The sequence below is a fragment of the Drosophila serrata genome, unplaced genomic scaffold (assembly GCF_035046125.1).
Source record: "Drosophila serrata isolate PLE 108 unplaced genomic scaffold, ASM3504612v1 contig_190, whole genome shotgun sequence".
In the NCBI taxonomy this organism is placed as follows: Eukaryota; Metazoa; Arthropoda; class Insecta; order Diptera; family Drosophilidae; genus Drosophila; species Drosophila serrata.
The window spans coordinates 880,194-907,567 of NW_028257088.1; the positions used below are offsets into that span (position 1 = coordinate 880,194).

General features: G+C 38.7%; 1 long non-coding RNA gene across 2 annotated transcripts in view; it reads right to left on the minus strand.

The window, feature by feature from the left end:
• Nucleotides 1-3,239: 3,239 nt before the first annotated feature.
• The window catches only part of LOC147644300 (uncharacterized), a 78,178-nt gene continuing 54,043 nt past the window's right edge, over nt 3,240-27,374 (minus strand). Inside the window, exons 3-4 of one of the 2 annotated variants that reach the window (XR_015270826.1) lie at nt 9,925-9,993; nt 3,240-3,610 (exon numbers count right to left, since the gene is read on the minus strand). This is a non-coding gene — a long non-coding RNA (uncharacterized LOC147644300). Of the gene's footprint in view, nt 3,611-4,599; nt 4,716-9,924; nt 9,994-27,374 lie in introns of those variants that run through there. The other variant, XR_015270827.1, reaches the window with a different exon arrangement.

Below are 27,374 nucleotides of genomic sequence, written 5' to 3' on the forward strand. Positions count from 1 at the left end.
CCAGTGAGGCATCAGTAAGAGCAAGAGATGGATGTGCCAGCTGGACTTCTTTATCCTCAACGATGATGGCAAGTTCTTTAAGCTTCTGAAGATGCTGGGAATCTACCAAGAGGCTGGTAGCATTATCGTTCCATCGTGACTCCATCATCATGGACTTCAAGTCGGGCAAGGTTCGGTTGCTGATAGCCACTTCCACTTAGACGTCAAGGAGCTCATCCTGGTGGTCATCTACGATGTGCCCAATCACTACGAGGATAAAATGCATACGTCAGTCAGTGAGAACTTAAAGCTTTTATGATCATAATCTTACCGTCGGAACAATTGAGCTATGCTGGCGATGTGATTCGCATCCTGGATTGGTCCGGTAGTGTGATTCCCGCAGAGCTGCAAACGCTGTGGATAGAGTTCAAGGCCGCCCAAGAGGCCGAGGACGAAACAGTGGAGGAGTTCAACGTGGTCAAGGAGAGCAAGAAACTGCAGAAGGCCGCCCTGGGTCTGGTCGACTCCGATTCTAAGAAGGCAATTTTGTTAACCTGCTAAAATTTAACATACGAACATTCCAAATTGAAATTAATGTGTTTTGGGGTTAGTTATGAACTTTTTTTAACTTTGATTTGTCGAAAAAAATTGCATATAATAATATAGTTAATATGAGACTTATTAACAAACAAAAAATCATTTCTTTACAAGTAGATTCCAAATCAAGCTCTCAAAAATTGTCCAGCTGTCCAAACGAATATGATCCCGCAGCAATCTAATGAAGATGATTTTACAGGCCCCAAGCCATAAACATATATTTAAAGTAAATTCAAGTTTTAAAATCAAAATAATATTCATAAAAATAAAAATATACCCGAAATAATAAATTGAAAGTTCCCGGGTAAAGCGTTGGGGACTTAACATATAAGTCAACTATAACAACATAACTATATAAAATGATCAGGAAATTTTTGCCCAGATGGAATTGGTGAAGCAAAGTAAACATCAATATTAAATTCAAGTTTTGAAATAAAAGCAATATTCATAAGAATAAAAATAAACCCAAAATAATAAATTGAAAGTTCAAGGGTAAAGCGTTGGGGACTTAACATACAAGTCAATGGTAAAACATAATATTAATATTAAAAATAAATATCTAGGGTTTTCAGCCAGGAGCCAGATCCATAAAAACCGTGGTGATTTATTAACATAAGAGAAAAGATTTCCATATAAGTGAATTCCAAATCAAGCTACCAAAAGATGTCCAGCTCCTGCGGTTCAAACGAAATGTCAAAAATGATCCGGATATTTTTGCCCAGATGGAATTGGTGAAGCAAAGTAAACATCAAAAGTAAATTCAAGTTTTGAAATAAAAGCAATATTCATAAGAATAAACCCAAAATAATAAATTGAAAGTTCCCGGGTAAAGCGTTGGGGACTTAACATATAAGTCAACTATAACAACATAACTATATAAAATGATCCGGAAATTTTTGCCCAGATGGAATTGGTGAAGCAAAGTAAACATCAAAAGTAAATTCAAGTTTTGAAATAAAAGCAATATTCATAAGAATAAAAATAAACCCAAAATAATAAATTGAAAGTTCCCGGGTAAAGCGTTGGGGACTTAATATATAAGTCAACTATAACAACATAACTATATAAAATGATCCGGAAATTTTTGCCCAGATGGAATTGGTGAAGCAAAGTAAACATCAAAAGTAAATTCAAGTTTTAAAATAAAAGCAATATTCATAAGAATAAAAATAAACCCAAAATAATAAATTGAAAGTTCAAGGGTAAAGCGTTGGGGACTTAACATACAAGTCAATGGTAAAACATAATATTAATATTAAAAATAAATATCTGGGTATTTCAGCCAGGAGCCAGATCCATAAAAACCGAGTGTCACCTGCCTTGGTCGCTGAATCAAGCCGATTTAAAATCGAACGTCATAACCAGCAATCCAGGCACTATAGTTTATATCGATTTATTAACATAAAACAAAGATTTTCTTATAAGTGAATTCCAAATCAAGCTACCAAAAGATGTCCAGCTCCTGCGGTTCAAACGAAATGTCAAAAATGATCCGGAAATTTTTGCCCAGATGGAATTGGTGAAGCAAAGTAAACATCAAAAGTAAATTCAAGTTTTGAAATAAAAGCAATATTCATAAGAATAAACCCAAAATAATAAATTGAAAGTTCCCGGGTAAAGCGTTGGGGACTTAACATACAAGTCAATGGTAAAATGTCCGAGCGAATATGATCCCGCAGGAAGCTAATGGTAAATGGTTTTATAGGCCGCAAGCAAACTAAGTCAAAATGATCCGGACATTTTTGCCCAGATAAAATTGGTGAAGCAGAAAGTAAGCATCAAAAGTAAATTCAAGTTTTAAAATAAAAATATTTAAAAAAAAAAAAGAAAATAAACTGATGGGCGTAGGGATCATAATTTTCAACAGAAAAATTCTGAAAATATGGGTAAACGCCAGTAAAAAGAAAAAAAAAAGTAGTTCCAAAATAAAATACAATAAAATACAGGAACTGCTTGGAAGTGTGCACTGTTTTGTTGTCCGATGTAAACTGAAATGTTTTGGAACGTCTGGCTTTAGGAAACTTCGGTAGGTAGAAGAAGAGACAGAAAAGTGCCTAAAAAATGTCTGACAGAATTGCCAGATGTGGCAGGTACGGGCACACTATCTGAGGGAATTTGGTCACTTTGGAACGATACTTAAATATCTATCGATTAACGATTTGACATGACAATTGCTTGAAGAAATCTAAATTTTAAAAAACTCATAATAAGGCCAACAATTATTTTATTTCAATTCGGAAAGCCATTTTATGTTTGCTTTTTATTTTGTTATTAATCAATTAAGATTTATTACTATTCCCTCCGCTTCACGTCTCTCTCTTATAATCTATAAATAAATGCAGTTTACTTACCTGGGGATTCAATATCGGGGTCGTTGTAGTATTGCCATCAAGTATACGCCCTGTTGCTCCGCCCGCTGATAATAAGCCTTCATTTTGAAGGTCCGATCAAAGATTGTTTTGCGATCGCAAAAACTGTTTGAAGAGCAGCCTCAATTAGGTTCTGACCAGTTCTGGTAATGGAAGGACTCGAGTTACTGCTCCTGCTCCTGCTCCTGTACCTCCTTCTCATCCTTTGGGGAAAGTGCATTCAAAGTGATGCTCTGTTCTGTTTTCAATTTGGTTACATTCCCCATTTACACGGCTCTTCTCTCTCTCTTCTCCCTCTCTCTGTGTTGGTGTGCGTCTCTGGCTGAGGTGAGTCCTGCACTGGCAGGACCTGCAGTCCTTTTTTTTCGCCCCGCCATCAGTGCTCCGCTCGCCGCCACTCTATTCAAATGAATCCCCATTTGGCTTCCACTTGACAATGGCAGCGTGCTCCCTCCAGTTCCAGGAGCTCCTGCCGGGGTGTGTGTGTGTGTGTGGGTGAGTCAGTGAACTTAATTTGGTCACACACAATTGATTCTTTTTACAGGTGCTGGGTCCCCCTCCGTCGACCCCCCGCCCCTCGACAGACAGACACACACTAATACACAGGCGGCCATTGTGTTGAAGGCAGCACTGCCAGACTTTTCCCAGTGACTAGTCTGTATTTCCTGTAAATAAATAATAGAAATAAATACCAATTAGTAAGAAGAAAGTATATTGAAATAAAGAAAATATATATTAAATGCTTAAATTGTTTTTTAAATGAAGAGATTTCAAGTTCGTGATCTTGTTAACCATTTTTTCCCTCAGTGCTGAAATAGGGAAAATCGAAGAGGAGCTGCAGGACCTGAAGCAGCTGGGAAACTGGAGCCCAGTGACGACATGTTTGCTGCCTTGTGCAAAACTCGTTTTGTAATTTGTGGCTGAAACAATGCAATTAAGTTGACATTAAGTGAAGTTCGCCCTGCCTGGCTTGCCTGGCTAGAAGCTCCTGCTGGATCCTGTCCAACCCCCGTCCACCTTGGAGGTCACCACATCTCCATTTTGCAGCCACCACATGTCATTCTATATGACACCCTACTGGCTCCTGGCTCCTGGCTCTTGGATCCTTCCTGCCCGTGTCCTTTCCCCCACCAGATGCCTGCAGTGGTAATGGGATCTAAAAGGGCACTTTGAGCGGCCATCGGGGTCACCACTCAGCTGGACACTAAGCCAGAGTCTTGCCGGAGTCCTGCCGCTGACCCCAAAGTTGTCAGGTTATTGATGGAGCAAAAGCCTTTTTTCCTTTTAACTAATTTCACAAATTTTCTGTTATTAAAACGCTACGTGAATTGAAATTGTATACTTTACTATGCCAGGAAATCTTTACTGATATTTTGGATATGATTTTCTTACCCTTTCCCCTTTTTGGTAACTCATTTGTTGATTTTTCTTATAGAGATTTTTACTTTACTACACCTATTAATTGGCCTGGCAAATGTATTTCCATATTTATCCTGAATTTTCCTCGGAATTTTTCACCATTAACACCCCTTTGCCAGATGCCCGCTGCAATCCAATTTCATTTGCTGCCGTTTTTGGTGAAAGTTTCGAGTGATGCGATTATCCTGCGAGTGCTGCTGCTACTGCTGCTGCTGTTTCATTCGAACTGCGGTCGTCCTGGGTCCACTTCCTGTCCCACGGTTAAGGGAGGACCCAGAGCCAGAGGCTCTGGCATCAAATGCGATGAGCGGTGAATGCATTCGCAAAGAGCGGCAGTCAAGTGGAGAATTACTGAAATTAATTTTGAAACATGTTCGCAACTTTAATGAGATTTCCCAGTGTGTGTATGAGTGTGTGTGTGTGTGTGTTCTCATGTATGCTGCGGCTTTAGTGGGTTAAGCGGCTTATGTTGTTGCTAAGTGGCAAAAGAGCAAACCACCGAATGGTAAAAAGCATAATTAGTTGCATGCAACATCATGGCCACTGACACACACACACACACACACACACGCACACCCCACTCTCCTTTTCTCTTCGTCGCCAACTGAAAAGGGACTTTCCCGGAAACCCATTAAAGCCAAAAGCCGAAAGCTGAAAACTGTTTTGTCCAACTTTTCCTACTCATTTGCTGCATTTTTCCTTCAGCCATTTCGCAGTAAGGAATAATTTTGTACGGAAGTCCTGCTAGTTTTTCCAAGGATATGCTTTACTTTACAACATTTTCATAGGTTTTTTCTTACCAGTAAGTAATTAAAAATATATTTCTTATGGCATTAAAGATTTAAAGAACTTAAAAATGAAATATTATTTCGAACTTCTTAATTTCTGCACCCAAAAAACCCCTTTAAACTCTCTACATATATCCTATACAGATCCAAATATATATATCCTGTCTCTGTGTTCTATGTTTTATGCTTAAATCATGCAATTAAGCGATTGCATAAATTATTCAACTAAAACCCATGTCTTGTCATTAGGCTAAATGGTTTTGTACATTTTTGCGTCGCCAATTAATTTGATTTGAAGGCGATTTAAGTGATTACCTGGAAGGGTTTTACCTGTTCCCAAGTACTACCGTGTGTCCTGTGTGTGTGTGTGTGTGTGTCCACCTATTGATATTGTTTCCCCCACCACCCCACCCCTCTCAGAGGAATGACTCACTTCAGAGCTGTTTGTCACTGGACTGCCAAAGTATTTTCCGGGGAAAACTTCTTTGGGAAAGCTCAAGTAAAAAGCAAACTCAACCAAGAAAATTGAATTCAAGAAACAAGGGTGAAGAAAGGCGGGGGCGATGGGGAGGCAAGTGAATTAGTGGGCAAAACTAAAACTGAAACTAAAAACTCAGCAAGATTAATAGGAACACGTAAAATGTAATTATTTTCCTGTACTTGTGCTATTTGTGCACATGGAAGGGAGAAGGGATAACAGAGAGAGAGAGAGAGAGAGAGACAGAGGAAATGCTGGAAAATGGAGCGTTTGGGGGGAGAAAATGGAAAAGCTTCACGCGCCCGGCATGACAACTTTGAGGAGGATTTTTAGCCCCAGCCAGAGTGCTCCTAGCTCCTGGCTCCTGGCTTGCTCCTGGTCCTCCTCCTGACCATGTGTGTGCGTGTATGCATGTTGCCATCTCTTTTGTTACAGCTATGCCTGTCTCTCTCTCTCTCTCTCTCGCTCTCTTTCGTTCTCCTTCGCCCTGCACAAGTTGTTTTGCCCCAAGTAGTTTTCTTGTGTAATTATAATTGCATAATTTATTTATAATATGATTTTCATGCTGTTTTCCCGGCCAGTAGGAGGATGAACAAGAGAAAAGGGAGTTGGTGAATAAAGAGGGAGATGGAGATGGAGATGGAGCTGAAATGGAGGACAGGACAGGCAAAGAGCCGAATGATAGGAACCCTCACAGCGCAGTTTAGTTTATGTATCACCAAATGCATGGGCGACTGCCACACTTAAACAGAGAGAGAGAGAGAGAGAGAGAGAGAGAGAGAGAGAGAGAGAGACAATGGTAGCTACACTGAAAGAAAATATAACAAGAAGGATTTCTTCCTTTCAAAGCAATTACTTCATTAACAGTTAACTTTCCCGTAAGGGCCTGCCCACCTGGTCTTTAAGTTCTTTACATAACTGGTAGCTCTACCTTTTATAATCGATATATATCGATAACCCAATGTGAGATATTACCCATATCTATTTTTCACAACAAATTATTTCTCTCTTATTGAAAGAAACTATAAAAGCAAAATGTATTCTACAACTACCGCAGCCAACGGCCTTTGGAACCATCAATCCACCAATCTTGGAGCCTCCCAATCCTCCACCGCTCCTGCTCCGCTTGCCCTCAACCCAGAAATTGGTCCCAATCTTGGCCGCCGACCTTTCCCACATGGCCCCGACGAGGACCTGGACAACAAGGAGCTGCCGGTCAAGCGGGCAAAGAAGGATCATCACAACGACGAGGACACAATGAATGATGAGATAATGATAAGCGACGACTACCTAAAGACTCAAGGTCCTTTTGAGATCGAAGATGGCTATGAAGCCGACTGTGAAGATTCCGATGACTGAAAGCAATACAATAAACACCTTTTCCTATATGATTTCTGCCTGTGTAGAGTTTTTGGGGAAACCCCCAAGTTTGCCCTCAGACAGGCCCAGAAATGCCCAAAAGGAACCAAACAAACCGAGCAGAGTCAACCGGCCAAAACTGCACTTTGGGGCTGGCTGTGAAGTGAAATGTTGCCAAAACTTGCACGGAGACACAGGTGGTGCTGCAGGGAAGGGAGGGAGGGGGACTGAGAGGCATTTTCCGAAAACGGGGGGGAAACTGGGGGAGAGGTGTACGTGCCAGTGCCTCAAGTTCATTATGTCTGGCCATATAAATTTCACTTGGCCACAGACCGAAATCGGAGTCAAATGGCTCCGGCGGCATTTTAGGTGTATTATATGCCACGTGCACTCACACCTCTTGCACACACACACACACACCTCTTGCACACACACACACATACACTTATATGACACAGCATTATTTTTTGGTTTTTGGGCTTTGAGGCACAGGGCTGGCCAATCGGTGCTTTAAATGAGGGCTGAACTAGTATCCAATTGCAAATTTGCAGGGTTGCCAGCAGCATGGGCATTGGGAAAACCAAATCAAGTCGAAATAAGTGTCGGAAATATGTAAAGTGTTGATGAGTTGAAGGCATTTACTCTTCTGTTTCTAAGGTAATCAAATACCTTTGCTGATTTACGAAAATAACCCGATTTTACAGACTCTGTGGAAGAATGCCACACTCTGGGTCACTAAAATGGAGAGCAACTAGGTTTTTAATTACTTTCTGTGTACAAAACACAAGTTTCTTGGTTAAATTCATTAATTTATTTACTATTTCTAATTAATTTTACTTATTATTCCCCTAAAGCAGTGTTGTTTAAGTACCTTCTTTTGATATTCTTTAAGCCACTCTGACCTCAAGTAAAGTTTTCTCTTTCCCCACACACACACACACACACAGACACACACTTACACACCACAGCTCCTGCTCTACCCTCTCATCTATGCCAGAGCGAAACTCTATTATATATTAATCAAGTCTAAGAACTCCTTGGGGCGCCGCCCAACACTCACTCCTTGTCCCCCAGTCGCTTGCCAACACTGGCCACGTATTAGCAACACAGATAATCATCAAAATACATCAACAAACTTATTGGGGGGGCAGGCAGGTGAGGTGAGGAGGTGGAGGTAAAGGTGCTGAGCGTGACAGTCCATGCAAATGCAGTGTGAGTGGGAGGATGCTGAGGGGGATGCTAAGGGGAGGGGGATCTCTGCAGGGGTAACAGGTAATCGTAATTGAAACAAAAGTTGTAGCCAAAGAAACTGTAGCATACGTTGCGGCGCCTTAAAAACCCATTTCCCACTGTTGACACGTGCCGGCATCGTGCCGCGGCCTCCCTGGCTTTCCACACCACCCCCTAAAGAGCTGGAAAATCTCCCCACCAGCCCACCCCCCACCCCCCCGTCGTATGAAAATCACGCGACCGCATGCGAAGTAAACAACGTGAAATGAAAGTCATGCGTCGCATTTTAAAACGCGCACTCCCTTGTCCCAGGACGTGTTTCGCCCCCCTTTTGCTGATGCTGCCTCTCTACCCCTCACCCTTACCTCTGGCTCTGGCTCACCTTTGGAAGGAACACCCTTAACCCATGGACACTCAGTCCTCCTTGTGCCCAGGACCAGACCCAGGTCCTGCCTGCTTTTCCCAGAGATGCGCATAATTTAAAAGACAAATTTGCGTCGCCAGAGACTCTGATGAAGATGGGTGAGAGAGAAGGAGGAGGAGGGTAGGGTGTAGAGGCTAAAGGGGGTAGAGGAGGGGGGTAGGCTAAGGGAGGGGGTACAAGGTAGGGTTTAGGGGTTAAGGGTAAGCTGTGAAGGTGCCAACGAGGTGCACTTACACAGAGACAAAAGATAAAGCTGAGTATCAATTCATTTCCTGCTTCATTTATAATAAAAGATCAATTAAATACCAATAAACTAAAGCTGAAATTATTCAAAAAATAAAGTTTATGGCCTAATAAATAAGGAAATAAATTTTCAAGGGTAATATCTCAAATCATAAAATCAATCTTTAACATAAAAACCAAATCTTATTCTCGCCGTGTTCCCGAGATGCAGTTTGTAAAATACACCTCATTATTGTTATTGTGCTGCTCGGTGCTTGGTGCTGCGGTAACCTCAGGAAGCCTGAAAGGACCTCCTGTAAGGACACCGTACCACCCCCTCCTCCCCCCCTTCGCAAGGAGCATTAGCATTCGCAGTCGCTGTCGCTGTCGCATTCGTCACGTCGCATGTTTGGCTTCAGTCGTGCAGCGAGACGGAAATGGCAACAAAGTACAAAGCAATTTAATAAATGCCGGAATCACGTGAAGGTGTTAAACAAAACATTCAGGCCCAAAACCAAGTCCCCCTTTCTTTTTTTGGCCCACAAAATCCTTGAAAGCGGCAAGCAACAAAAAAGGAGGGGCGCCAAAGGAGCAACAAGATGAATTCGCTGCGAAAAGGCGGTGTAATTGAAATATTCGTTGCGTTACAAGATGCAACAGGTCGTGACACCAGGTTCATTTTGTTGTTCCTAAAAATTTAATTGAGTTCAAGGCAGATCCTTTTCCATTTAGCAGATCGAGGATGAAGGCCATTTGTGTCAGGTTTTTAGGCCAAAAGGACAATAATTACCAACACAGATAATCTTTTCAAAGTGAGATTATAAATATAGAGATATAAAAACGTTGGCTTTTCGAAATTCCTTTCTTGCTATTATAAACTATTAGTAAACAAAAGTTGACTAGACTTTCTGAAGTTCGAGCTAACTTCAAGAATATTTTCCTTAATCCTAATTCACAAATAAAATTATCTAAGTATGTACTAAAATATATAAATATCTAACAAATTATCAAACAATATTTATAGGATTAAGGTTATAATAAAATAATAAGTTACTTTACCTCACATTTTGTAGATAAATCTTTGTTATTTTTTGTCCTTCCACTCCTTTTTTTTTGCAGCCAGAAAACCTATAATATACATAACAAAAAAACACAGAAATGATTAAATAATGTATATAGAAATTTAATAAAACTATTTTACTTTAATTCATTGTTGCCCAAATTTGCATATAATATTTCTAAACATATGCTTGAGCAGAAATAAATGTTTTCTTATAAAGAAGTACATCTAAAACTCACAAATTAAAGCAACATAAGTTTAAATAGATATTATTCAAAGATTTTCAAAGATAACCTTGATTTTTACCACCATCTTTGGCTTTTCCTTTAATTATTACCCAATTGGACACTTAAAAACCTTTCCAGCTCATTAGCAGACAGGAAATTTAATTGATTTTGACGCAAATTGCGGTCAGGACACTCTCTATCTATCTCTTTCTCTATATATTCTTTTTTTTAGCTTTTTGGCACCAGTCTAATTTACTCGTTCATTCGCTTTAATAACTGTCAATGCGATGATGTCCAGTCCGCTCTCCCTCTCTCTCTCTATCCCTTTCTCCTGTCCCTGTCCCTGTCCCTGTCTCTGTCTGTGTCCCTATCTCTGTCTCACTCTGCGGCGACGGCGTCAGCTGTTAATAATGAACGAGGCGTGTCGGTATTAAATGCGACTCTGACCTCAACAGCAGCAAAAGGCAGCAAAAAGCAACAAAAAGGGCGGAAAATCAGGAAAAGAGCATGAAAAAAAGCAGGAAAAATAGCAAAGCGGTTACCTTTGGTTGTTGTCTTTATTGGCAATCGGCGTTATTGTAACTGCAGCTGGAGCTGCACTGAGAGAAATCAATGCTAAATAGACCTAAAATCTTCTTTCAAATTCCTGCACTTAAAATCATGCTCAAGAAACTTGTTGCACTTTTAAACAGAAAGGAAAAAAAACTTTGGAAAGCTGCAGTTTATATACATTTGCAGTAGGCAAATCAGAAATTAATCACAGGTAAACTTAAAATATTATTATTAATTAAATCGATATTTTTATATGCCATTTTAAGCGACAAATCAAACTTTTAAAATGTCATAACTTAGTTAAAAATGCTTTAAATTTAGCCCGGAAAGCTTTTATATGTTATTTTTTATAAGGTTAATAAATCTGCATACTCAATTTAAAATGAAATTTTTTTACGAAATGTTGTTAATTTTAACGATGTAACCCCGTTTAAAATTAACAATTTTTTTTTTCAAAAAATGTGTTTTTTACTATATATCTAGGAAGATTCGCCTGTTCATGCTGATCAAGAATATATATGGTTTATAAGGTCGGAAATGAGTTCTTCGTGATTTACAAGCTTCTGTCTAAAATTCTAATACCATTTTTTAAGCCGATTTTTATACATTTTTCAAATAAAAATTTTTTCTACAAATCAAATCTTTAAAAACTTATAACTAAGCCAAAATTGGATTAATTTTAATTCGGAAAGCTGTCCTATGCTAGTTTTTATTAGATTAAAAAATTTGCATACCCAATTTAGCATTTAAAACAATTTAAAATTTTTCCAATTTTTCGCAATTTTAATTATGGAAAAAAACTCTTAAAATCTTGAAAAAAAAATTAAAAAAAAAATTTTTCTACCAAAGATAGCTAGATCGACTCGGCTGTTGATCCTGATCAAGAATATATATACTTTATATAGTCGGAGGTGCCTCCTTCACTGCGTTTCAAACTTCTGACTGAAATTATAATACCCTGCAAGGGTATAAAAATAGCTGACATAAGTAAATTATTTAAAGATATATATTTCCTTATAATCCTATTTTTCTCAAAGTGTAGTTATGTCCTGGCATTGACAGTTGCCGGATTCGGATTTCATATCCCGGATCCGGCTGAGCAGGCCATGGCAATGGCGGCTGATCTTGTTCCGTTTACCTTTTCGAGTGTCCTTTGTTGCCACCTCCGTCATTCTCTCTTTCTCTTCCTCTCTCTCCCTCTCTCTACATCCTTTTTGGGGTGGTGACCTGACATCAATTTGTAATTTCAATTAAAAATTTAAACGGCGAATGAGCATTCGCTCGCCTGAACCGGTCTGTAGACCGTTTAACGTTAAAAGGGATATATATATATATATAGGGACTTCTTGGTCAGTTTCTGCATAAATATGGGATACATAAAAATATGCCACTATATCTTATATATATATATATACATATATCTACATAGAGAGAGAACCATAATTTGATATAGCGTATGCTCAAAATGGCTGCCCTCGGGCACTTAATTTGATTTCTTTTCCAAAATGGCTTTTGCTTTGTGTGAAGGAAAGAGGGAAATCCCCTCTTAAAGACACACACACATGCAAGTTCTCCGAACATTTAAGCCAACTGGGAGTGCAAATTGGGTTACCACACACATATAGCTCTTTTTATTGGCCATAAGTTTATATTCGAAGCGAGTGTTACATTTCGAAGAGCACACACACACACAGGAGGGCAGAGGGAGAACCTTGTAAATAAAAGGTATTTCTTGCAACTTGCTGCAATAAAATGTTTTTGTCATAATTGAACAACTGCTATCTAAAGTTTATTTTTATATTTTGCACTCTTAGAACTAAACAAATATCTAAAAACAATAATAAATTATTTCTTTCCTTTAATTTTGGGTTTCTATCTTCGTGAGCCCATAAAAGTAGGCAATGGAAATTGCCCAGAAAAAAAAGAAAGCCTGCAGTTTGCTTTTGGTTGCCCCAAGCGGCAGCCTGCCTTTTCCTGTTGCCGCCGCCCATTAGAGACACCCATGAAAGTGTCAACTTCCGCACCCTCACACACACACACACACACGCACACACACACAGAGTGGAAATTTATATATATATATATATATATAGAGGTAATGTCTCGGTCTTGACTAAAAGCATGTCAAATTTTTGCACATCGAGGCAGGAAGAAATGGAAAATGCTAGCGAATGCCTGCGAGAATGCATGATTGAATGATTGAGAAATTAATACACACACACAGGCATACACACACACTAGCACACTCACACACACTCTAGCAGAGGAGAAACCATCAATGGCGGCAGCTTCGTGAAATTATTCCATTTCACTTTACAACTGAATGCAAATTACATGCTGTAATTTCCTGCAAGAAAGCAAGAAATGAAGCGAAATGAATGTGGCACACACACACACACACACACACACCCTGCTCAGACATTCGCGCGCACACACACACGCACAACAAATGTATTTTGCGCCAAGCGGAAATAAAAATAAATTCGAAAAGTTAATATTAAATGTGTGCTACATTGGAAACATATTGTGTGTATATGTGTGTGTCTGTGCGTGGGTGTGTGTGTGTGTATGTGGTGTGCCTTCCCTTACCCCCCACCCTCCACCCCTTGCACTTTATCCCCCCCCCCCCCCTCGACCCCCTCGAACCCCCTTTTACTGGTCTTCGCTTCGCTGACGCTGATTTTCCACATGCCTAGCAGACAACAGCCGTTCCCTACCCACCCCCCTTAACATCAGCCTCCTCTCCTGCCACGCCCCTGGAGCCATTACTGCCCCCCCCCCCCCCTGCGACGCCCCTTTGTAGTCACTCGAAATACACACACACACACACACACACAGAGAGAGGCGCCGGCGGGCAGTCAGTCGGGAAAATCCCCCCCTTCGATCACTCCTTCCCCTCACCATAAACAATTGCGCATTTTCAGCGCCGTTTGCTTACAGTTTCCTTTTATTTGGTTTCACTGTACTCTCTCCCTCTCCCTCTCCCTCTCCCTCTCCCTCTCCCTCTCCCTCTCCCTCTCTCTCTCTCTGTCTCTCTCTCGTGTTATTGCTTTATTTGTTTTTCGATTTTATATTCCCCATGTGCTTTTTTTTTGCCATATTTTTGTTGTTGTTACTGGGTTTTTTCTTTGCCTGTATTTTTGGTGCTTGGCGCATTTTTACATTTTTATAGAGAGCCATTTCCATTGGACTTTTATTCTCAGTTTTCTTTTTTTTTTTAATTTTCCCATCATTTTGTTGTTGTATTTTTTTGCACTTGCAGTTAATTTTTTTATTGTTATTATTTTCGCTCTCATTGTTGCGGGTTTTCTTCCCGCACCCTTTCCCCTTTTGGGTTTTTATTCCTGCAGCTGGTCATTGGTGATTTTTTTTTTTATATTTTATTTTGCATTTTGGCCAACGCGTAAAATATGCTTAAATATTTTAAATTTAATCACACGCTCCGCTGGCTTCGGCAAATACGTCAATGCATATGCAAACAAATGATGTGGAGCCGTTTTGGCCCAAGGGGGGTGAGGGGATAAAGGGATGAGGGGGTTGAAGGGGGAGTCGCACAACCAACAGCCTTCAAAGCACACACACACACACACACACACAGACACCCTCAGGTGAGCCACTCGAAGGGATGCGTCTGTTTGCGTCTGGACCAGCCAAGGGTTAAGAGGCAGAGGGGGTGGGGCTATAGGGAGGGGGTGGGGTTTCAGCAGGTGGAAAACCCAGCGATGGAGGGGGGGGGGAAGGGGTAGGAAATCAATGCCGTTAAACATTACCGGCAATTAAGGATGCATTCAATTGCCACCGCATAATCGTGGCCACAATTTCGACAACTGCAGCGTCAATGGAATTCCCAACGAAATTAATTCGTGGAATTAGGCCAACTTGAAATATAATATAGTTTAAAAACATTTTAAGAATATGTAAAATATTCTAGCAAATATAAAGTATATAAATATTTAAGAGTTTTGTTGGGAAAATACCAAGGACTGGCTTGGGTTTTAATTAAAAGGTTATAAATACAAAAATCAATATACTATACTATACAATTCCTTGATGCTTTCCATTAATAATAATTACAAATAAAATTAGCTATTAATTTAAAAAATCTATCAAATGTATATAAAATATTATAATTATTAAATACCGACAATGGAATTCCCTACGAAATTAATTCGTGGAATTAGGCCAACTTGAAATATATTTTAAAAACATTTTAAGAATATATAAAATATTCTAGAAAATATAAATTATATAAATATTTAAGAGTTTTGTTGGGAAAATACCAAGGACTGGCTTGGGTTTTAATTAAAAGGTTATAAATACAAAAATCACTATACTATACTGTAAAATTCCTTGATACTTTCCATTAAACATACAAAAACAAGTAGCTATAAATTAAAAAAAAAGTGTTGAAAAAATATATAACATATTACAATTATAAAAAATACCTTAATGATTGCTCAGAAAATTGCCAAGTGACGCCTTAGGTTTAAATTAAAACTGAATACTGTAATGCCTTTTAAAACAATAAAGTAAATATAGAAATGAATATAAAATTCATTTAATAAATGATATAAAGCTCAATCTCAATATATTTGTTTACAATTTCCCAAACAATAATTAAATCAAAATATACTCTGTAAAATTCATATATATATCTTAAAGTTCCAAATGAAGCAGAAACCTTTCTTCATCCTCTTAATGATCTTCCACATTCATTCAGAAGTTCTGCCACAAATTCCATGTTTACACTTGATACTAAAATGAATATTGAATAGTATAACATATAGTATTGTATATGTATATATTTTGGAATTTCTATTTAGAGCCATGTTAAGGTAACCCGGACCAAGTGGCAAATGCAAGCCATTAAAATCCATTCCGCACTTTCCTTCCTCGTTGCCTCATGCCTCGAATTTGAATTAATTTCATTCGATTTGATTTCACTTGGAGCATGAATTAGTGAGAAATGATTAACAAATGCCTCTTGGGTGCCGTGCAAGATTCCTGGAGAGCACTCGGAGTAACCATTATATCGTTTCATGCATTTTTAAACTGTAATTGTTATCATTCTCATTATTATTATTATAAAGGAGACCTTAGACTATACAGTTGCTTTCGATTTCCCCCAATTGCAGCGGCAATTAATGTAAATGAAAATCAAAGCCCGAAACTAACCGAAACCGAATTCCATTTCCGTCTAAGCAGGACTCTTGATTACACCCAAGTGTGTCAGGATTCAGGATTCAACTGAGCAGATGGCCAATTGAGGAGGAGGAGGTTTATGGAGCATTATGCACGCATTTAGTTGCTCATACGCCATCAGGTAACATCTCCTACTCCCTCTCTGTGCAATTTGCATTTCGCATTTTGCTGCCAACTTGTAATTAAGTTTCAAGTGCAATGCCAGTTTATCGGCTAACCGAGTTCAATGCATCTTGTAATTGTTCAAAAACATTTCCCTCAAATCCCCATAGCCTGGCAGCTCCTATTTCCTCCCGAATTCCATTTCGAAATGCCTTTGACTCTGGCCGGGCTCCTGACACTTGAATATTGTATTTCGATTCAATATTGGCGTCTTCCGACTCACTAGACTGGGTTTTCGGGGGAGGTCCTTCTCCCTCGCCTTAGCCAGGTTGCAAACCACGGGAAAAAGAGAATTTATAGCGAGATTTATGGCAGGCGGCACACAGAGAGAAAGGATAAGGAGAATTCAGGCTAAAACTAAAGAGAAATGGCTAATAAGAGAAGGAGAGTGTTCAAGTTGCCTTGGTCAAGGATGGTCTCTAAGGACGGAGCAGAGGGAATCCCCTGCAAAAGCCATAAACAAAAGTTCAATCGATTGCAATTAAAGGAACTGCCTAAGGAAATATATTTATTTTTTATACTAGAAAACTATTACAGTAAGTGAGTTTACATAAAAATAAACCTAAGGAAATGGTATTAAATCTGCTAAAATGTCCTCTACAAAATAATTAAACTAATATATCAAAGCTTATTTTTGATTGTTACTTACAAAATCATATAAATATGAAAAGGCTGGGAAAAACCAAGAGAGTTGAAGACAAAATGGCTTGGGAAAACCAAGGAAAATGGCAACAAAAAAAAAACTAATTTTGTCAGCGACGTTGGCGTGGCGACTGACAAGTGACTTGGACTTGGACTTGGTCTGGAAGGAGAAGGAAAAGCCCTTCTCTCTTGGCATAAATAAAAATTTGTTTGGCAATATGCGCGCCGCGTATTTTGTTGCAAAAGTCTTGCATTAATCTAAATATTTGCATGCTTACGTTGAACGCCCCAAAGGAGAGCATAAATTGGGCTGAAACCGGGGCGGGAAAAGTGAGGGATTTAACTTTGGATCTGCCTCCTGCCTCCTATTTATTTATTTTCATCGTCGCCAAATTGTCAACGACTTTTTCGGGGGGACTGAACCGGATTGCTGCGCTGCGAGCCCAAGCGATCGCATTTAAAATGCATTTCGCATGCAATGATGATGACGATGACGCTGGGCAGGGGTTTGGGAGCCTTTTTGGGTTTGGCGGACATTTTCCTCCCGCCATTTCCATTTCCCACTGCCATTTTCACTGCCATTTCCATTGCAAATGCAGCGCCAGCGGGTGCAGCAAGCAGTAACGTCAAGTAAAAGCCGTCTAAAGTAATGTACTGACTATCAGATATCTCTTAATTTATCAAATGAGATCTTCTGATGAGCCAGCGATTTAATAAATATATTTTACAAAATGAAGTAAAACGATTTACTAATAAATAAGTAATAACACAGGATCCGAGACACACTGGAACTTGCTTAAAGCTAACTATAAGATCAAGTATCAGACAAACTTGGTAGAAAAATTTCTTTTTATGAAAAATCCATAGCAATAACATTTCAGTCAGAAGCTTAAAAAACAGGGAAGGAGTCATTTCCGACCCTATAAATCATATATATTCTTGATCAGCATCAACAGGCCTATCTTTTAAGCCATCTCCGGCGAAAAAAATATTTTTCAGAAATTTCCCATTTTTGCAAAAAAAGGAAAGGGGTTACATCATGAAAATTGGCAAAAATCGGCCAAAAATTAACATTTTAAATGGAGTATGCAGTTTTGTAAATCTGCTAAAAATAAACATAAGAGCGCTTTCCGAATTGAAATTAATGCATTTTTGGCGTAGTTATGAATTTTTTAAATATTGGTGTGTCGAAAAATTTGCATGTAAAAATATAGGTAATATCCATTAAAAAATGGTAATGCACCTTCAGTCGGAAGCTTAAAAGAAAGTGAAGGAGTCATTTCCGACCCTATAAATCATATATATATATCATATATATATCATATATATATCATATATATATCATATTCGAAAAAATTCTTTTTTTTTTATTTTATCTAAATTTTGAAAGGGGTTAAAACATTAAAATTGTAAATAATCGACAAAAAATTTTGTTGTAAACTATATATACAGATTTATAGAACTAATAAAAACTAGTAAAACTGCGTTTTCCAAATTAAAATAAATGCCTATTCGACTTAGTTGTGGCTTTCTTAAGCTTTGGTTTTTTCAGCAAAAAGAATTCATTTTAATTTTAAATTATTCTAACCTCATTTATTTACTTGACGTGGTAATAAAAATATAGTAAACATGGGAAAGGAGTTATTTTTAATTTATTAAAATATTTATATATATATATTTTAAATAAATAAATCTTCCCTCTGCTGCTTTGTGCATGAAATCTAGAAATTGCATTTTTTTAGTGCAAACCAAGTTCAAGTTTGAATAAAAATATTGCATATTGAACATTTAAGCTTATATTTATTATTTTTATACCTTTTCCTTCTGATTTATAATATATCTTTATCCATATATACCCATTTATACCATTACTTCCAGGATATGGGAAAAGCAGCAGCATCAAAGCAGGGAGACAAAGGCAGCGCCAAAATAATAATGATAATCGTGAGGAATCGGGGTTTGGGGGTGTTGCATCCTGCAAAAAGGACACTGCCGCAGCTCGACTTGCTCCTATTTATTTTCATATCTATATATATATTTAAATATATATATTTATTTATTTATTTGTATGCCTTTTTGCGGCGGCTGCATTTGGAGCAATCAAAAACGTTTAAGCGAATTTTGGGGGATTTGCATTTTCCTTGCCGGCTTGCGGCTTGCGGTGCGGCAAGGACGATGACCCTGGGCCCAGGACGCGCCATTTCCTTTTTAGTTTTCCGCCATTTTGTTTTTTCCAACTCTTCGTTATTATTTTTTTTTTTGTATTCTTTTATTTTTTTGAGCTGTTTTTTGGTTTTTTCTCAGTTTTGTTTTTTTTTTCGGGGGAGGAAAAGCGACAAGCAACGTCAACGTCTATATGTATGTCAAATTAATTGATGACCAATTTGCGTTTTCAATTAAAAGCAACGGTGCACTTTTTTGCCCAGATACAATTTCATGTCCAAGTCCGCCCCTCCGCCCCCTTTTTCGGAAATCCCCCTCTCTCCGCCGTCCCTGTGCTTCACCGCCTCCGCCTCTGTTTTTTAAGGCCGGTTGCAATGTTTGTTGCATGTGTGTGTTGCTGCCACAGATGTTGCTGCTGCGATGTTGTTGCCATCAACACACACTCACACACACACACACACACACACATACACACGATGACACGGAAATTGCCCCGTTTTTTTTTCACTTTTGAGTTTTGTCGGTTTTTCGGTTTTTATTTTTGTATTTTTGTCTTCGCCTCTTTTTTATTTTTTAGCTTATGAAGCACAGCCATGGCCAAAAAACATAACCCCAGGGCAAAATCACAGCTGATATTCCCAATCAAAACTCCATACTTTTATATATATATTTACCATAATTTGTGGTGTTTTCTGAGAGCTTAAAAATTGTGTATTAAAAAAGGGTATTTATATTTATTTATTTGTTTGTTTGCTAAATATAACAAATATATTTTTGTGTATTTTCTGCGTCTGACTTTTCCGAGTTTATTCACTAAATAAATAGCTCAAAGCTAATTCGATAATTATTTAAATGCATTTTATTATTATTACTTTTTTTTGTATAATTTATAATAGAAAAAAAAATACCATTATTTATAGAGAAAACACAGAGAATGGCACAATTATTCCTTATAAATAGGAATTACAGCCTAGAAACTTGACTACAATTGTGTGAGATATATATATCGTGTATATATGAACGTGATGGGCCGGTAGATGGCGCTCAATTACAAAGTAAGACAGCGTTTCTTTAATTAAGTTGGACAATTTGTAGCCAGTCGTTGCGGGCTGAATGGAATGGAATGGAATAATAGAGTTTTTTGGTCCATTTGCCAGTCTGTCGATGTTTTGTGGATATAAACAAATAAACATATATATATATATATATATATATATATATATACAGATATGTGAAAAGGATATAACCCGGCTAACATATCCTGGCTTAGATGTACGGAGACAAGCGCTGATCTATCCCACTTTTGGTAAAGCTTTCGTTTCTCAAATAATAAATATTATATTTTCTGGTTTATTATTATAAATTATACATCTTAATTTACTCCCTTTTTATCCTCTTCTCAAAATATAATTCTATTCAAAGTGAATTGGATGAAACCATCATCATCAGCATCATCGAGACGAGGCTTTCGAAAAAGGATTTCCATGCAGGACACCTGCCCAAAGGACCCAAAAGTGAAGTGCTGAAACGTGGACTCGAGTGTCAGAGTGTCAGAGTGCCTCGAGGTCCTTGAGGGAGAGAGGCAGGGACTGGGGGACGCCAAATGAAGTGACAGGCAACTTAACGCATTTAAATTAATTAAAAATGTGCTTAAGATGTTTTCGACTCGCCTTGGCGGCGACAAAAGGCGCAGCATCTCTGGAACTGAATTTTCCCGCTCGCTCCCTTTTGTTTTCCCCTGCAGCTGGCAGCTGTAATTAGACAATTCACTCGCCATTCCCGGTCCGGGCTTTTCCTCCCCCCTCACATTTTCCTGGAATCGGACTTTGGTGGGCGCTCCTCTTTTGGGGTTTTCCACTCGCCTTTTCGAATATTTTTTTGTTGACGGCACAGATTCGGGGATGCGCCGCATTGGCGGTAAAGTTTGCGCCACCGAACTTTGTCGTCTCCGTCTCCGGTGACTCTGACGCTTTTCCCCCTAGTCCAAATTTCCACGCTTTTCCATCAGTGATGAGGAGATTTTGCTACTTAGCTTTCTTTCTTATCCCCCGCGGTAATTACTTACCTAAAATGCTAACTAGTTGCATCGAAAAAGCTTCAATTTACTGTATAAACTTGATTTAATTTCCCATGTAAATTCACCTATAAACTCTTACTTATTACCATTATTTTAGCTACTTTAAAAAATAGTGTAAAATGTTAGATTTTCCTGTGACATCACTGGCTTTTCCACCCATTCTGCCACCCCCCTTGGCCGTCTGCATTGTCACTTGAGTGACTGCAAAAGTGTTTTAGCCTTGCTTGCGCATCGACTTTTAAGTAGTTGGCCCATTCCCGCAGAAACCCAAGCACTTTTCCCCAGACCTCTGTGTCCCCCTGTGTCCCCTGTCTGCTGCCCATTTCCCTGGCTTTCCCCCGGCTTTTCCCCCCAGCCAAATGCAAGTGCAAAAGTGGGAGGCGGTACTCACTCGTAGGCGTTAATGAAAATGCTTGTAATTAGTTTTGTTTGTTGGCAGCGAGCTGCAGCGGAAGTGCTTCAGAGCAAATAAAGCCGATTCTGCTGCTGCTGCGCCCTCTTCACATGCATTGAACTAATTGATTCGCCAGATTCGCCCCCTTTCCATGTCACCCCCTCCAAGTCCACGTCCATGTCCGGGTTCGGCTTCGGTTCCGCGAAGAGGGTTCCCTAGCACTTCCGGTTCTGCCTGTTGATGGGTTAACGCGGGTTCATCGCGGTCCTTTGACCAGTTCTAATGACACTTTCTAAGTAAATTGAGTTCGTGTTTTCTGCATCAGTCGTTGTTCCAAATAGGGTTTGTCTTTTTTTTCTATTGTCTATCCGCGTAGAGTCAAAGTTTTGGGTTAAGTTACAAATATATTACATATTTGTACCCTTTCAGAGTATTATAATTTCAGTCGGAAGCTTAAAAGAAAGTGAAGGAGTCATTTCCGACCCTATAAATCATATATATTCTTGATCAGCATCAACAGGCCTATCTTTTAAGCCATCTCCGACCGAAAAAAATATTTTTCAGAAATTTCCCATTTTTGCAAAAAAAGGAAAGGGGTTACATCATGAAAATTGGCAAAAATCGGCCAAAAATTAACATTTTAAATGGAGTATGCAGTTTTGTAAACCTGCTAAAAATAAACATAAGAGCGCTTTCCGAATTGAAATTAATGCGTTTTTGGCTTAGTTATGAAATTTTTAAATTTTGATTTGTCGAAAAATTTGGTATAAAAATATTGTTAATTTCGGTTAAAAAATGGTAATGGACCTTCAGTCAGAAGCTTAAAAGAAAGTGAAGGAGTCATTTCGGACCCTATAAATCATATATATTCTTGATCAGCATCAACAGGAGAATTTTTCTAGGGATATAGCACAGAATTTTTTTTTTAAATATTTTTTTTCCAAATTTTATCGTTAAACTTTAAAAAAAATTGAGAAAAATTTCAATATTTTTACATTTTTAATTGAGTATGCAGATCTATTAACCTAATTAAAACTAGCATGTGATCGTTTTCCGATTTGAAATTAAAGAATTTTTGGCTTAATTACGATATTTTAAAACTTTGATTTGGTGAGAAATTATTAAATTGAAATATTTTTAACGAAATAAAATATTTTAAGCTTAGTTATCGATTTGGGATACGATCCTATAATTCAATTGCAAACTGCAAGAGTATATAAACTTCGACTTTTCGAAGTAAGTTTCTGTTTCTTGTTTTATTATAGAAAACCTCTCAGAAACTTGATATATATTTAGAATATATTCATTTTACTAACGAACTAATATTGTAAGGGTTTTTTTCATGGTTTGTTGGTGTAGAAGATTATTGTTATTTTTAAAACATTAAATAAATAAGCAAAGTTATTTACCAGAATATTTCCTTGTTTCTTTGTGCAGAGCAGTAGATTTCTCTTTGGTTTTAGTTAAACTACTGTAACTCATTTGTATTTATTGGGGCAAATCTCTCAAGAAAATCTGTCATGAACTTGATATATGTATATATTTACGGATTTATGCACATATTTTCTTTGTCTGTGCATTTCTAGGTGCTTTCCATGATTCTAAATTTATAGAGAGGAAGTCAAACCCTTAAAAAGCCATAACTTTTCACAAGAAAAAACCCATGTAAAGAAGGTGCCATTTCACTTTCGGCACCTTAATTGCCCCAAATTTAATTTCCGCTTTAAGTTTGTCACACACACTCATACACACACACATAACACACACACACTCGCCCATTAATATGCAGCAGCGGCAGCAGCACAAAAACAAAAGGATGTTCTCTGTGATGCAAGGACGAAGGACGGGGAATGGAAGCTGGTCGGTTGGTCGGAACAGGAACAATTCATCATCCATATGACAAGCAGTCGAAAGCAATCGTTTTGTCATCTTCTCGTGTGTTGCTAAATTGAATATGCCCCCCGATCCTGCCCCAACTGCTGCCTGCCCCTCTTTCCTGTAACGCCCATCGCTATCTGAGTCGAGCAGGACGAAGCACAGATCCACAGATCCCAAATCCAGGATGTTCGAGGAGAGGACTGGGTGCCATGGGTGCCATGGGTTCCAGGGTTCCAGGGTTCCTGGGCCCGAAATGAATGAATGAATGAATGAATGAATGAGCACACATGTGGGTGTGTGGATGCCGTGGTTATGTCGTATCGCCTCTTCACGAATTCCAGGCACTGAGAGATTTGAATTAAATATATATTTACAGAAAAGAAGGAAGACTTCATTGGAACAAATATTAAATAAATTAGAAGCTTCTCAAATATGTAAATAAAAAAATAATATTTTATAGGTTTCAAAATAATTATTCAACATTTTGTGCACTCAATTTTCTGACTGTGTACATCCCCATATGCATATCAGTCGACGCATTCCAAAATAACATAGAACGATGGCTGGCAAGGACGAAGGATGGGTGAAGGAAGTCGGTGTAGGACCAAGGATACACACACAGGCATTGCCGCACGTTCGCTCCGGCGGACAGGAAGGAAGGAAGGAAGCTCTGCAGACTGATAGATGCCAAGGATGCACACACACACACACACACACACACTCCACTCAAACACTCTCCAGAATCCCGAATCCCGAATCCTGCATCCTTGCGAGACACGCATACAAAGTGAGCCGCCAATGCTGACTTTAAACGAGGCCTACGAGTGGCAATTCCTCCTCTCCCACTACCACCCACTTTGACAATAGATCATCAAATTCATTACGTTACATTTCGTACATATGTCTGGCTTGCGGTGTCCTCATTTGTGCACCTTTCGGTTATCCTTATCGAGGGGAGAGCAGGATGCTCCTCCATCACCACACTCTGTGCGTGACCCCTGAGCAATAGGCCAAAGTTTGAGTGAAAGGGGAGGAAAATTGAATACTTTTCAAATAATCAAAATCAAAAGCCAGATTACAAATAATTATTGAAGGTAAATAAAACAAGAAAACCTATAAGATATCAAATCAAATGTTAACTATTAAATATATTTTGTATATTTTTGTATATTCTCTTGAGATTAATTATATTTCTCAGTAAAACTTGTCATTTTCTAAAATAAGCAGCAGCGAAGATGTTTTGTTCACAGAGCCTCTTCACTTTTCTAAAAAAAAAAAACTTGAAACTTAAAAAAAACCTCAAGGAGAAAAACTAGCTTTTGGGAAACCGCAATTTGTATACAGTTTGCTCAGGGAAATCATCATAACTTAGTCAAAAATGCTTTAATTTTAATTCAGCTGTCCTATGCTAGTTTATTTAAGGTTAATAAATCTGCATACTCATCAAAAATTAAAATTTTGTATAACTTTTTCTAAAATTTTAACGATGTAAATTGAACGATGTATGTTGAAAAAATTTCCAAAATTTTTGTTTCTTTCCTACCAACCTAGAAAGTTTCGCCTATTGATGCTGATCAAGAATATATATGATTTATAGGGTCGGAAATGACTCCTTCACTTTCTTTTAAGCTTCCCACTGAAGGTGCATTACCATTTTTTAATGGATATTACCTATATTTTTACATGCAAATTTTTCGACACACCAATATTTAAAAAATTCATAACTACGCCAAAAATGCATTAATTTCAATTCGGAAAGCGCTCTTATGTTTATTTTTAGCAGGTTTACAAAACTGCATACTCCATTTAAAATGTTAATTTTTGGCCGATTTTTGCCAATTTTCATGATGTAACCCCTTTCCTTTTTTTGCAAAAATGGGAAATTTTTGAAAAATATTTTTTTCGGCCGGAGATGGCTTAAAAGATAGGCCTGTTGATGCTGATCAAGAATATATATGATTTATAGGGTCGGAAATGACTCCTTCACTTTCTTCTAAGCCTCTGACTGAGAGTATAATACCCCTTGAAAGGGTATAAAGAAAAGAAAACCCCCCTTTGGGGAAACTGTATTTTTGGCCAGCTGAAACGTGAAGGGCATGCAACAGCTCGCGGACAGGCCAGACGGCGGAGTGGCACCCTCAGAAACCACCCTGCAAAGCCGCACTTGACCGTGGCCAGGACGAGGCAGCTGTCTGGAAACAGAAGCACACAATGAGAGGCAGGAACAGGGACAGGAACAGGAACAGGGACAGGGAAAGGGTCAGCGAGAGGCCCAAGACTGGCCATGTTGCACACACGGCGTATACGCAATGAGCGTGGGAGGTGCCACAAGATTGGTAGGAAAAGGAATGCAAACAAGCGCCGAATATATATGTATATGGATATGTTCCCCTACATATGTCCGAAATGAATGCACTGAATACACTCACTCACTCAGTCCAGTCGAGCCCCGGACTCATATGGTAATTGAGTGTGCTGCCCTGATTTGATTTGATTTGATTTGATTCGTTCGAGGAGAGTCGCCCTCTCACTTCGCTGGAGAACTGATTGCTTTCACTTGATTAGAAGTATTCATGCACCGAATCCGAATCACCTTCCAGAGTGTGTGTATGAGTGTGTGTGTGTGTGTGGAAAATCTCTCCTTGTGAGGATGGAAAATTGCCCCATAATTTTACCACTTACATGAATTTCCTCCCCAGTTCCTACACACTTGAAACGCTCTCGAGAAGCATTTTCTTTGCTCTCCAATTGATTTTAGTATTTCTGAGAGCAAGCAGGAAATTGGAAAACAATTTTTTATATAGAAATAATTATAGGTTTTTGGAAGGATTTTTAAATTGGAAAAATTGTATAAATACGAGAGAAATAAAATAAGGTAAATATGAAGTTATCTTCTTAAAGTAATTAAATGAATAAGAAGAGGTAAATCTTCATCTAAAAAACCTTTAAATAAATATATATTTTCTCTCCTATAAATAACAAACTATCCTGTTTTTAAATGCTTTATTTGTAAATTTTGTATCTCTATAAATATTAAACCTATTTCACCTTTAATAAATTGAACAAAACTGGAAAATCTTGTCATCTGGCCAAGTCTTATTATATTATTAATAGAATCCAACCCTCTGGCTGAAGTGCCAGGATATTGTGATCCAGGGTATTCAGGCTTTCCCCTTCGCTCAATATCCTTTTTTTCTGCTGGTTTCCACCTCTCGCTCCGTATTTCTTTTATTATTATTTTGCTGGGCGTGACAGTGCTAAGTGAGTTGACCTCGTGGCACCCCCCGAAAAAAAGAAAAAGTCGCAAATTATGAAAATTGAAGGCACCCCCATGGTCGACTTGAGCCAAGGACACAGGACGGAGGACGCAGGACGCAGGACGCAGGACGCAGGACTCGAACTGAAACTCGAGCCCCATAATAGAGCAAATTATGCGCGAAAAATGATGGCCAGACGGGTGTATCGATGGGGTTCTTTCTTTTTGCAGGACAAGGGTGGTCCTGGTCCTGGCCCTGATCCTGGTCCTGGCCAGACATCCCTTAGCCACTCCTTGCCTCGTTTCAGGTGGAGAGAATATAATAAAAAAAAGAAAGAGAAATATACCAGAGAGAGTGCTGGGTGTGGAAAAGTTTCAGCAATACGAAATTGCGGCAAACAAGGATAAATTATGCCGACGCACTCGAGTGCTTATTGTCCTGCCGCCTTTGGCCGGCCTCCTTCACAGTCGATACGAGGCAATATCCATCGAATCGAAGCCGCTTTTGTTTGCCATATTCAAAGTCATAAATCATAAAAAAGGAGCGAACGGCAGGCAGGCAGGCAGGCAGCTCGAGGATATTTTATCATAATCACATCAGGAAGCGGAAAGCAACTCTCCCCATTTCCCACTCGATAGAAAAAATGACATTATCCATATTTTTGGCATTAAGTGTGTTGCCTGGCGGCGGGTCTTTTAATTTCTCGGATTTCTTGGATTTCTTGGATTTCTTCGATTCGAACCAAGATTGGCTGCAGTTGACAAGTGACTTTGTTATGTCCTTAGGAGAGGGTGCATAATTTAGCGTATTTTGTTTGTCTGCCTGCCAAATTGCATATGAAAGTCAATAAATAACTTTTACGAACGCCCCCGGAAGAGCACACAACTAGATCCTG